This window comes from Chiloscyllium plagiosum, unplaced genomic scaffold, assembly GCF_037043375.1.
Source record: "Chiloscyllium plagiosum isolate Xiang-an unplaced genomic scaffold, Cpla_swu_hap1 HiC_scaffold_17, whole genome shotgun sequence".
Classification (NCBI taxonomy): Eukaryota; Metazoa; Chordata; class Chondrichthyes; order Orectolobiformes; family Hemiscylliidae; genus Chiloscyllium; species Chiloscyllium plagiosum.
The window spans coordinates 13,473,460-13,484,753 of NW_028270155.1; positions in this window are offsets into that span (position 1 = coordinate 13,473,460).

The window sequence follows — 11,294 nt, forward strand, 5'->3', positions numbered from 1 at the left end:
CCTGCTAAGATTTGCTTTCCCAAAATGCAGCACCTCACATTTATCTAAATTAACCTCCATCTGCCACTTCTCAGCCCATCTGATCAAGATCCTATTGTAATCTGAGGTAACCTTCTTCGCTGTCCACTACAGCTCCAATTTTGGTGTCATCTGTAAACTTACTAACTATACTTCTAATACTCATATCCAAATAATTTATAGTGCTTATTTTTAAGTTTAACTTCTGTCAGGGCCGGCACAGTGGCTCAGTGGTTAGGACTGCTGCCTCATAGCACCAGGGTCCCAGGTTCGATTCCAGCCTTGGGTCACTATCTGTGTGGAGTTTGTACATTCTCCCCGTGTCTGCGTGGGTTTCCTCCCAGTGCTCCGGTTTCCTCCCACAGTCCAAAGAAATGCAGATCAGGTGAATTGGCCATGCTAAATTGCCCCATGGTATTAGGTCAATTAGTCAGAGGGAAATGGGTCTGGGTGAGTTACTTTCCGGAGGGTCAGTGTGGACTGGTTGGGCCGAAGGGCCTGTTTCCACACTGCGGGGAATCTAATCTAATAAATGATGGCATTCCAATAACTTTCTAAATTAAAAAAAAACAAAATCAACATTCAGAAGACACCAGGTTATAGTCCAACAGGTTTTTTTGAAATCACAAGCTTTCGGAGCGCAACATCTTCCTCAGGAGACAAAAGGGAAAGAGCTCCAAAAGCTTGTGATTTCAAATAAACCTGTTGGATTATAACTTGGTGTTGTGTGAGTTCTGACTTTGTCAACCCTAGTCCAACACCAGCACTTCCACATCAAAAAAGCAAAAATCAGTAGATGTTGAAAGTCAGAAACAAAATCAGAAATTGCTGGAAAAACTCAGCAGGTCAGGCAGCAGCAGTGGAGACAAAGCAGAATTAACGTTTTGGTATCAATGACCCTTCGACAGAACTGATTGCAGCCAGGAAAGGTAGGTATGTATGCTAGAGATGGAGTGGGGGAGGGGGAAGGAGATAGAGCCATAAGAAAGAAAAAAAACAGTTGGGCAGACAAAGGAGTGGTTAAAAATTAGTCTGGGAGAATGATCTGAGCGCACAACTGAGGCTGGCATTCCAAGGCATTACTCACAGAGAGCTGCACAGTTGGTGGGTATGAATTTAGTTAGGGCCATGTAAACTGAATATTGAATGGCACTCACACCCACACAAGCATTATTTAAAGATGAAGAGATTTCCTTCCAATATTGGCCTTTCAACTGAATAAAACATTGAAGTAAGTGCTGCTTGTGACATCTTGCTGTATACAAAGTGCCTGCTATATTCTGCTTACCTGACAAGTGTTGCTTCAATTCATCATGTGATGAAGGCTTTGTGATGTTTTATAGTTGTTATTATTTCTTGGGATATGAGTTTGGGATGTAGGGCAAATGATAATAAGGCGTGGACATCCCTGGCTAGGCCAGCATTTATTGTCCATCTCTAATTGTCCTGGTGAGCTGTCTCTTGAACCCCATTACAGGTCCTGGTCTTTGTCAAGTGTGTGCCTGTCGGAGAACTGAGCACATCTCATCCAATGGAAATGGTGTGTTATTCTGTTCAGCGAACAAAAAAGCACAATCCTTTTTTCCAGCATTTGCAGGATTATTGAAAAGACTAATGACTCTTTTCTGCACTCAGAAATATGCTGCCATTTTAAACGCTTTTAAACAAAGCTTAGAAAAACCTGTATAACAGAATTTGTCTGGCTGTGATGGTTTCCGTCAGTGTCCACTGAGCGTTCAAAGACATTAGCTGCTGAGTTGTAAGGACTGGAGAATGTTAAGTGCCCCAGGCACCACTCTCTCTGTTTAGGAGTGAGCTGGTGAATGTGTGACTGAGAATGTGAAGCCCGATTGTTAAAAAGCTGACAACTATCAGGGAGTGAAGCAAGTGATTATAGTGATTCCGGCAAATCCTTCCTGTGATTATGCAGCTTTCCATTCTCAGAGGTGTGATTATGGATGAGGTTTAGGAAATGCTTTTCGCAAAACAAGTCAAAGAGAGATTAAAGCTCACAGGCTTCCGCCACAAACAGTGTGACCTTGTCTGTTAAAAGTTCAACAGGGAAATGACTCTGGATAAGCTGCCGGCAAAGAAGAGACAGGTGTTGTGCCAAAGCTTGATCTCGGATATGTGAGGAAATTATTTTGGGTCAATGCTAAAACCGAAAGTGCAGGAGAAACTCAGCAAGTCTGGCAGCATCTGCTGAGACAGAAAAAGAAATATCAATTCAGTCAAATGACATGTTCTGTCCAATTCAGTATGATCATGACAGTGATAACTCAGCATTGCAACAACTTTCATTATTATTGATGACTGCTTAGTACAGTAACAGAATTTAATGAATATTTTGGTGAATCTCTGTGGAGAACTGTGACTTCAGTAGTTCATTTGTTAGTGTTTCAGTAAGGCATACAGCTTGAGATTTCCGACTGCACAGTTTTGCGTGTACAATGTAGCAATGCATAAGATAAGGTAAAGTCATCACAGTCTTACCAGCCCAAAGGGCTGCTCTTTCATTAGAGAGAGATATGACTGGTGATGGTTTAACCTGAAGGTCACCACATCTCAGGCAACGTGAGAGATTGAGGAGAACAGTCCCTCAGCTGGTGCAGAAATTGAACCCACACTGTTGGCATCAGTCTGCATTGGAAACTAGCCATCCAACTGAGCTCATCAAATCCCTGCAGCAAATGGATTAACAGTTAGGAGGAGGTCCAAACTGAGCTTGTAATGAGTCCTGAGAAACCCACACAAAGAGCAATCAACCATTGAGAAATGCATGTGTTTTTAAGGAAGACCTGTATTTACACAATGCCCACATAATTGCAGAATGTCCCGAAAGGTTTTATAGGAGAAAGTGAGGTCTGCAGATGCTGGAGATCAGAGCTGGAAATGTGTTGCTGGAAAAGCGCAGCAGGTCAGGCAGCATCCAGGGAACAGGAGAATCGACGTTTCGGGCATAAGCCCTTCTTCCTGAAGAAGGGCTTATGCCCGAAACGTCGATTCTCCTGTTCCCTGGATGCTGCCTGACCTGCTGCGCTTTTCCAGCAACACATTTCCAGCTCCGAAAGGTTTTATAGTCAATGAAGCACATCTGAGATGTAGTCATTGCTATAATCTCAAAGCTATGCCAGCTAACTTGGGGACAGCAAAAGCCCATGAACAGCAATATGATAATGACAAGGTAGATTTATTTTTAATTGATCTGTTTTGGGATGTTATGACACAACTGTGAGGTCCCATGTCCTGAGGTGCGACTGTAGTCTTGACCTTCCGAAGTAGAGACATAACCACTGCACCTCAAGATGCTCCCAAAATGTTTTTTATCCACTTGTTGGATCATGATATGGCTCAGCTTCTGGGCTGGTGGGTCCTGAATTCAGATCTTCTGATTCAAAGATAGAGACACCACAAGATACGAGATAATCGTGTTTGAGTAATGTTGGTTGAGGAACAAGTATTGAACAGAATAAACATTGACTAGGAATTACTCTCCTGCTGTTTTTCCAAATAAATCCGTCAGATCCTTTACATTTATCCCTAAACTTTTGACTCAGAGGTGAGACAATAAACATATGAGCATAAGAAATAAGGGCAGGAATAGACCATGCATCTCAGTTCTGCTAATCAATACACACATGACTGATCTATTGCCTCAACATTTTCCTACCAGCTCTCCATATCCATTGAATTCTTGAAAAATCCAAAATTGATCTCAGCCTAAATATATTCAGTGTTGGAACATCATTTGCAAGTTCCCCTCCAAGACATTATCATCTTGATTTGGAAATTTATCGCCGTTTCTTCACTGGGTCACAATCGTGGAATTCTCTCCCTCATGGCATTATGGACCAACCCACAGTATTTGGACTGCAGCAGTTCAAGAAGACAGCTCACCACCACCTTCTCAAGGGAAGTGAGGGATGGGCAATATATGCTGACCCAGCCAGGAATGCCCACATCCCACAAGTGAATAAAAAATAAAATGGAGTGGAATTCTCTGTGACTCAGTCTAAGTTTGACAGTGGGCACCATTTCTACTCAGGAGCAGGTCAGCTTTCCTCACATGGTTATGGAGTCTTCAGATCATTACAAATGCATGGCACAAGGTCCAAGGTGAATCCTGTGATGGGGCAGTCAGAAGGTCAGTGCTCCTGCTTTCACTCTAAGGGGTTTGATGTTCTTGGTGCCATGTTTAGCAGGCATCCAGACCAACATTCATCCCTTGCCAGCCAAGAGCAGCACTCAGGGTCTTGAAGTGAATAACTGTGTGTAATAGTTTGACCTTTCTACCCTTTCCCAAATCAAGCTTCTTCCTTTCTCCAGTCGGGTTGCCTCCCTTGGCCAGACAGGGGTCCATCTTGAACTATCCCATTTGCCTTATGCTCATTACATTCCAGGGTCACTCCTTCGGTCATTTCCCCATGCCCAGTTCAACTCAGACTACTGACACCCAATCCAAAACATAGTCTGGGATAGATAACTTCTCCCAAGAAGGACAAAGCAGTGAGTACTCACTCACTAATCACTAATTGAAGGAATTGGAAGGTGCAGATTCTCATGAAGAGAATATAATTACAAGGAAGTCTTCCTTCTGGTGAAGTGAACTTTGAATGAGTATGCATGATATGCCAAGGCATGCAAAATGTCTTTCCGATATCAGGCAACTCAAGAAATCTGTTGAGTTTCGATAACCTAATTGTAAAAATAATCCCACATAAGACTTTTGAACTCTTGCATTATTAAATTCTCTGCCTTCTTTGCTTCCCATTACCGAGTAATGTAGAGCTTCATCCTTGGCCTCAGCCAGATCTTCTCCAGAAGCCATTGTACAATTAGCCCTCTCGGTCCAACCACAGGGTTGGGCAATCAAATCAAGTTACAGCGATTAGATAATAAATCAGTATAATCAAACACAGATGGAACAAAACTTTGAATACTGCACTCAGTCCAGAGATGTGGTCATCTCTGCCATGTCGTGTCCAGCCCTAACAACGTTGAAATGGTCTAGGATTCTCTAAGCACACCTTCAGTCCATGAAACTGCTCCTACAATGCATATAACAATGTCTTACTCGGTCACTTCAGAAGGCAATTCAGTTTGGTAAGAGACTGGAGGCAAATATAAACCAGGCCACGTACAGGGCTCCAGATCTCCTCCTCTTAAACAAATCAAGGAACCAGTTCTCTTTTTCCAACAGCTTCAGGGTCACTTCTACTGAATTTAAATTACAAAAAAATGGATTTTGAACTCAGTCTCTCCAGATGATTAGACGGAAGTGGGTACTGCAGATGCTGGAGATTAGAGTCAAGATTAGAGTGGTGCTGGAAAGGCACAGCAGGTCAGGCAGCATCCAAGGGGCTGGAAAATCAACGTTTCAGGCAAAAGCCCTTCATCAGGATTGAGGCTGGGAGCCTTGGGGGTGGAGAGATAAAAAATACAGATGATTAATCAAGCTGCAAAACCATGACAGTAACATATATCACACTTGTGTTTTCACTTATTTTAATTGCTGCCAACAAAGGAAAAAAGACCTTCGTCTTTTGCCAAGGCGTAATGCTACATTCCAAGTTGCTGAGCAATTTGTGTCTTATTGGCGCTATGAATCCAGGACTGCTTTGAATAATATTGTCCATGCCATTTAATTCACAAGAATTGCCCAGAAAGGATGCTGAATTGCCAACTAATTCTGAATGTTCTGGAAGGCAATACTGAGGTACTTCCTAGTATCTCTAACAGACAATTAAAACATCATGTGCTTCGCTATGTTTTGCCAGAGGCAAACAAGGGACAATAATGTCTCTGCCCTGCTAAACTTCAGGAATAAGAGATGTAAGGCAGAGACCAGCATTTCCAGTTACCTTCGGCACAATCATGGGTAGAGTGAATAAACAAATGATCAAAAATGCAACAATGTAGATTGCAACCGTGAGCACTAAATAGCAATTCATTCTAGCCTCCATGTCCAAGCCAAATTGACACTTCATCCACCTTATTAACTCAAAACGTGGGATTCTTCTGAATCCAAACCATGTTCAGGGACTGGGTGACTGAATGACTATATAGCTCAGCTTAGGTGATAGGGGAAGGTAGCAATGACTTAATTCCAATTGCTGGTGTAGTCAACAAGGTAGAAGACAAAGGTGGAACTACCTCACAGACCCAATCACATTATTCTCAAAACATGAAAACATAGAAACAGAGAAGATAGGAGCTGGAGTAGGCCATTAACCCTTTGAGTCTCCATTCAGAAAAAGACTCACGTTTTCCTATTCTTATTTCCTGTCTGTTTACCAATTTTCTATCCATCTCAATACACTACCCACAATTTGATGTGCTTTTTAATTTTACATATTGACTTCTTATGTGCGAATTTGACAAAAGCTTTCTAAAAGTTCAAATAAACTACATTCCCTGGTTCCCCTGATCAACTGTACTCATGACATCCTTGAAGAATTCCAGTAGAATTATCAATCGTGATTTGTCACCATTTCCAGCAGCTTGGGGCAGTCTATGCTCGAGATGGGCTCCTCATGGTTTGGATATCGAGTATCCCAAACCGAGAGATATGCCTCAAGTACCCTTCTCCCTCTTTGTTTGGCAGTGTGAGCTCCTGGAGGACATTGGCAGAAGTAATCCTCACATGAGAGTGCAGACCATTGTAACCTTCTGAAATCTCTGCAATCCTCCAGTCTTGGCCTCTTGCCCATCACCAATTTCATTTGCTTTGTCATTGTTAGCTGTGCCTTCAACTGCCTAAAACCTCAACACCAGAATGATCTTTCTAAATTGATCTGATGCTCTCTCTCTCTCTCTCTCTGTCTTGCCTCTTAAGGTGCTCCTTAATGACCTAGCTCTGTGACGTTTCTCATACCTTTTGCGGTCCGATGAATAATTTTGTTTGATACCTTTTGAAACCTTGGAACACTTTCTCACATTAGGGGTGCTATACAAATACAAGTTGATGTTGTTGATTTGCACGAGTTTAAGCATAGTTTATTTGATAATGTCATGTCAGTTTCACTAATTTTCCTTTAAATGTGATGAAATAGGGAAATACCATCTTAAAAAGATGTAACATATCGAACACTTGCTAAATTCAAACCCTACATTACAGATTAATTAATGCTGTCTCTAAATCAAACATATTCAACACTGAAACTCCAACGGAATGCACAGTTGGAGGAACTAACGTTTGAATGAGCCATTACATCAAAGCCCAGGTTCTGCTCAAATGTCAATGTATTTAGGTTACATGCCGTTGTTCAAGCAAAAAACAGAGATTTCCCAATGGTCTGACCAATAGTTAATCTAACAAAACTTAAGACTGACTATCTGCTTATTATAGGCGAAAGTGAGGACTGCAGATGCTGGAAATCAGAGTCTATACTAGAGTGGTGCTGGAAAAGTACTGCAGGTCAGGCAGTATCCGAGGAGCAGGAAAATCTACGTTTCGGGCCTTAGCTGCTCATTATGTCATTGCAATTTGTGGGAGCTTGCTTTGCAGGAATTGGTGACCATATTGTCTACATTACCATTCAAAAGGAATCAGTGGGCAGTAAGAAACTTTGAGATAATCTCTGATTGAGAATATAAATCTAAGTCTTTCTGTCTTCATCACACAGTCGGCGATAACACGTTCCAACATGGATCGTCTTCATCTCGCAAAATTACTCTTTATACTAGCAACTTCCAACCTGTTAGCAATTAGAATTTACTTGAAAGAATTCAATTTTTATTTCAACACTGTTCTAATTAAGTTGTTTTATAGTAAGTTGCTTTATGGGAATTGCAATGGTATGAGCATTCTGAGTACCATCTCCAACAATGATTGAATACACAATAACAATAAAATGTTATGAATTTTATACAAATTCAGCACTTTTATTGCACTGCAAACACACAGTAATGTAATAATTAAACAAATTTAGGGAGCTTAGAAAAAGCAAATTAGCCCTTTCTGCACTGCAGAAAAAAAATACACATTTCAGCTCATGGCTCTTCTAGGCATCACTTAGACCATACAACCATAAGATATAGGAACTGAATTAGGCCATTTGGCTCATCAAGTCTGTTCCACCATCAATTTATGGCTGATGTGTTTCTCAACCCCATTCTTTTGCTTTCTCCCCAAAATCTTTGATCCCCTTACGCATCAAGAATCTATCTCTGTCTTAAATACACCCAATGGCTTGACTTCCACTGCCTTCTGCACCAATGAGTTCCATAGGTTCACCACCCTCTGGCTGAAGAAATTCCTCTTCATCTCAGTTCTAAAGGATTGTCCCTTCCGTCCAAGTCTATGCCTCAGAGTCCTAGTATCTTCTCCTAGTGGAAACATTTTCTCGACATCCACTCTATCCAGGACCTTCAGTATTGCACAAGTTTCAGTCAGATCCCCCTTCATCCTCTAAACTCCACCAAGTAGAGACCAAGAGTCCTCAACCACTCTTCATATGACAAACCCTTCATCCCTTGGACCATTCTTGTAAACTTCCTCCAAGATGGGGGGGCCCAAAACTACTCACATTATTTCAAATGCAGTCTGACCAGAACCTTATAGACTCAGCAGGACATCTCTGCTCTTATATTCTAGCCCTCTTGAAATGAATGCTAATGTTGCATTTGCCTTCCTAACCACAAACTGAACCTGCATATTAACCTTAAGAAAACCCTAAACTTAGACTCCCAAATCCCTTTGTGCTTCAGATTTCCAAAGCCTTTCCCCATTTAGAAAATAGCCCATGCTTCTATGTTTCCTACTAAGCTGTATAACTTCACACTTTCCCACATTGTATTCCACTGTGCTGTGTTAATGAAACAGCACAGAACAACAGTCCAAGTTTGCATGTTAACAACATATAGACTAGAGTGCAAAGGAGCTTCTAAATAAGAATGGGTTCAGGTTAAAGAAAGGACATTCATTGGCCATGATCTCAGGTTGGTATTAGCACCTTCAGAAAAGAAAATCAATAATGGTCAGCATTTGGTGTCTATCCCTCAATGCCTTTGAACTGAGAGGCCATTTCAGACAGCAATTAAAAATTAACCACGTACAGTAGTCTGATGTTGCATGTGAGCTAGACCAGGTAAGGGTAACAGATTTCCTTTCCCAAAGGAGATTGTAAACCAGTCCCAGTATTTTTAATGAGATGTAGCAGTTACATTACAGCAATGAGCTTTCAATGCCAGATTCCAGTAATTGAAGCTAATTTCACTCGATTGTACCACAATGGGAGTTGAAAACTCACACTGCAGAAAGTATCATTACCACAACACTACTATCTCCCCCCAGGCTTGAAAGAGCTGAATCTCAATATTTGCATTTCAAGTTGTGAACATTATGCTGCATGGAACACTTGTTAGCATTTTCATCACCTATTCATTTAACCTGCTGCAATTTTCAGTCCATTACAAGGAATCAGCAAAAGTGAAAAAGACTTAGAATTATGAGACACCTTCTACAGCCTTAGTATGTTCCAAAGCATTTTACAACCAGCAAAATGGTTTTGACAAGCTGCATTTGGAAAACAAGGCAATTATGCTGGTAAATATTTATTCATCAATACTCTCACTAAAAACAGATTATCTGGTGATTGTCACATTGCTGTTTGTTTGAAAAGAGCCAGTGGACTCGAGAGGCCTGTCAAATCCAGCGTCTTTGGCTGTTCATAAGCCCCAGTGTTTAGATGCTTCATGATAGACATTGCAAAGTAACTTGCGATTTTATTGCGTATTTCAAACAATAAATATCCTCTTAAAACGCAGGTATGTCATAATACGACTTGCACATTGTAGAGGAGCCTAGAAGCAGCAGTTCTTAAAGTTGCACCACTAGCCTAGAGCATTGCTGGCCACCTACCTCAAGCCATTTTCCTGTGCTATCACGTATGTTTTGATGTCATCAGTAACTTTAAATTTATCGACAGTAGTCATGATTTGGAGATGCCGGTGTTGGACTGGGGTGTACAAAGTTAAAAATCACACAACACCAGGTTATGGTCCAACAGGTTTAGTTGGATGCACACTAGCTTTCGGAGCGACGCTCCTTCATCAGGTAGTGAATTCAGAGGATTCATATACCACTGAGTGACAAAATGCCTCCTCATCTCAGTCCTAAATCTCTGAAAGTCTGTCCCCTGTTTCCAGCATCAAATAGCACAGAAACAGACCCTTTTCGTCCAACTCTTCCATGCCAACCAAGTTTCCCAAACTAAATTAGTCCCACTTGCCTGTATTTGACCCATATCCCTCTAAACCTTTCCTATTTATCTGTCTGTCCAAATCCCTTTTAAATGTTGTAACTGTACCTGAATCTATCGCTTCCTTTGGTGGTTTACTCCATATATGGACGACCCTCTGTGTGAATAAGTTACCCCTCAGGTCCCTTTTAAATATTTTTCTTCTCACCTTAAAAGTATGTCCCATTGGTTTGAACTCCCCTGTCCTAGGGAAAAGGCATTTGCTATTCACCTTATGTATGCCACTTTTGATGTTCTAAACCTCTCTAAGGTCATACTTCACTTCCTGCATCTAACCTGTCTAACCATTTTAAAAAATTTTATGTTTCCATGAGATCTCCTCTTATTCCACTTAAGGCAAGAGAATCCAGGCATAGCCTCTTCAATTTGTCCTCAGGGAACTTCCATCTTGCAATCCCAGGGATCTTTCTGGTGAACCTTTGCTGCACTCTCTCTATGCCAAGTATATCTTTCCTTAGGCAAGGGGACCAAAATGGCACCAACATTTCTGTCTCCTGTGCAACTGAAGCAAGGCATCTTTGTTACTGAAATCAAATCCTCTTACACTTAGTCTTCCATTTGTCTTCCAAACTGCTTGCTGCACTTGAAAGTTAACTCTCGGTGACTTATGAACAGGGGCACCCAGCTGACTGAATATTGGATACTTTCCAATCTCTCATCCTTTCAGAAATTCTTTGTACCTCAGTTCCACCTATCAAAGTGGATAGCATTTCACTTGCCCACATTGTATTCCAACTGCTCTGTTCTTGCCCAATCACTCAGCCTCCGAATCCCCTTGAAGTCTCTTTGCACTATCTTCGCAATACAGAGTCCTACCTAGTTTTATGTCATTCAGAAACTTGGAAATATCACATTTGCATACCAATGATATAGATTGTGAACACTTGGAGAACAGGGTACAGATTTCTGTGGTACCCAGTATCCCAATCACAACCTGCCAGCCTGAGAATGACTACTCAGCCTTTCTTCTTATCCTTTCTGTAAACAGGGGTCAGAGTTTCAGAGTGAAGAATC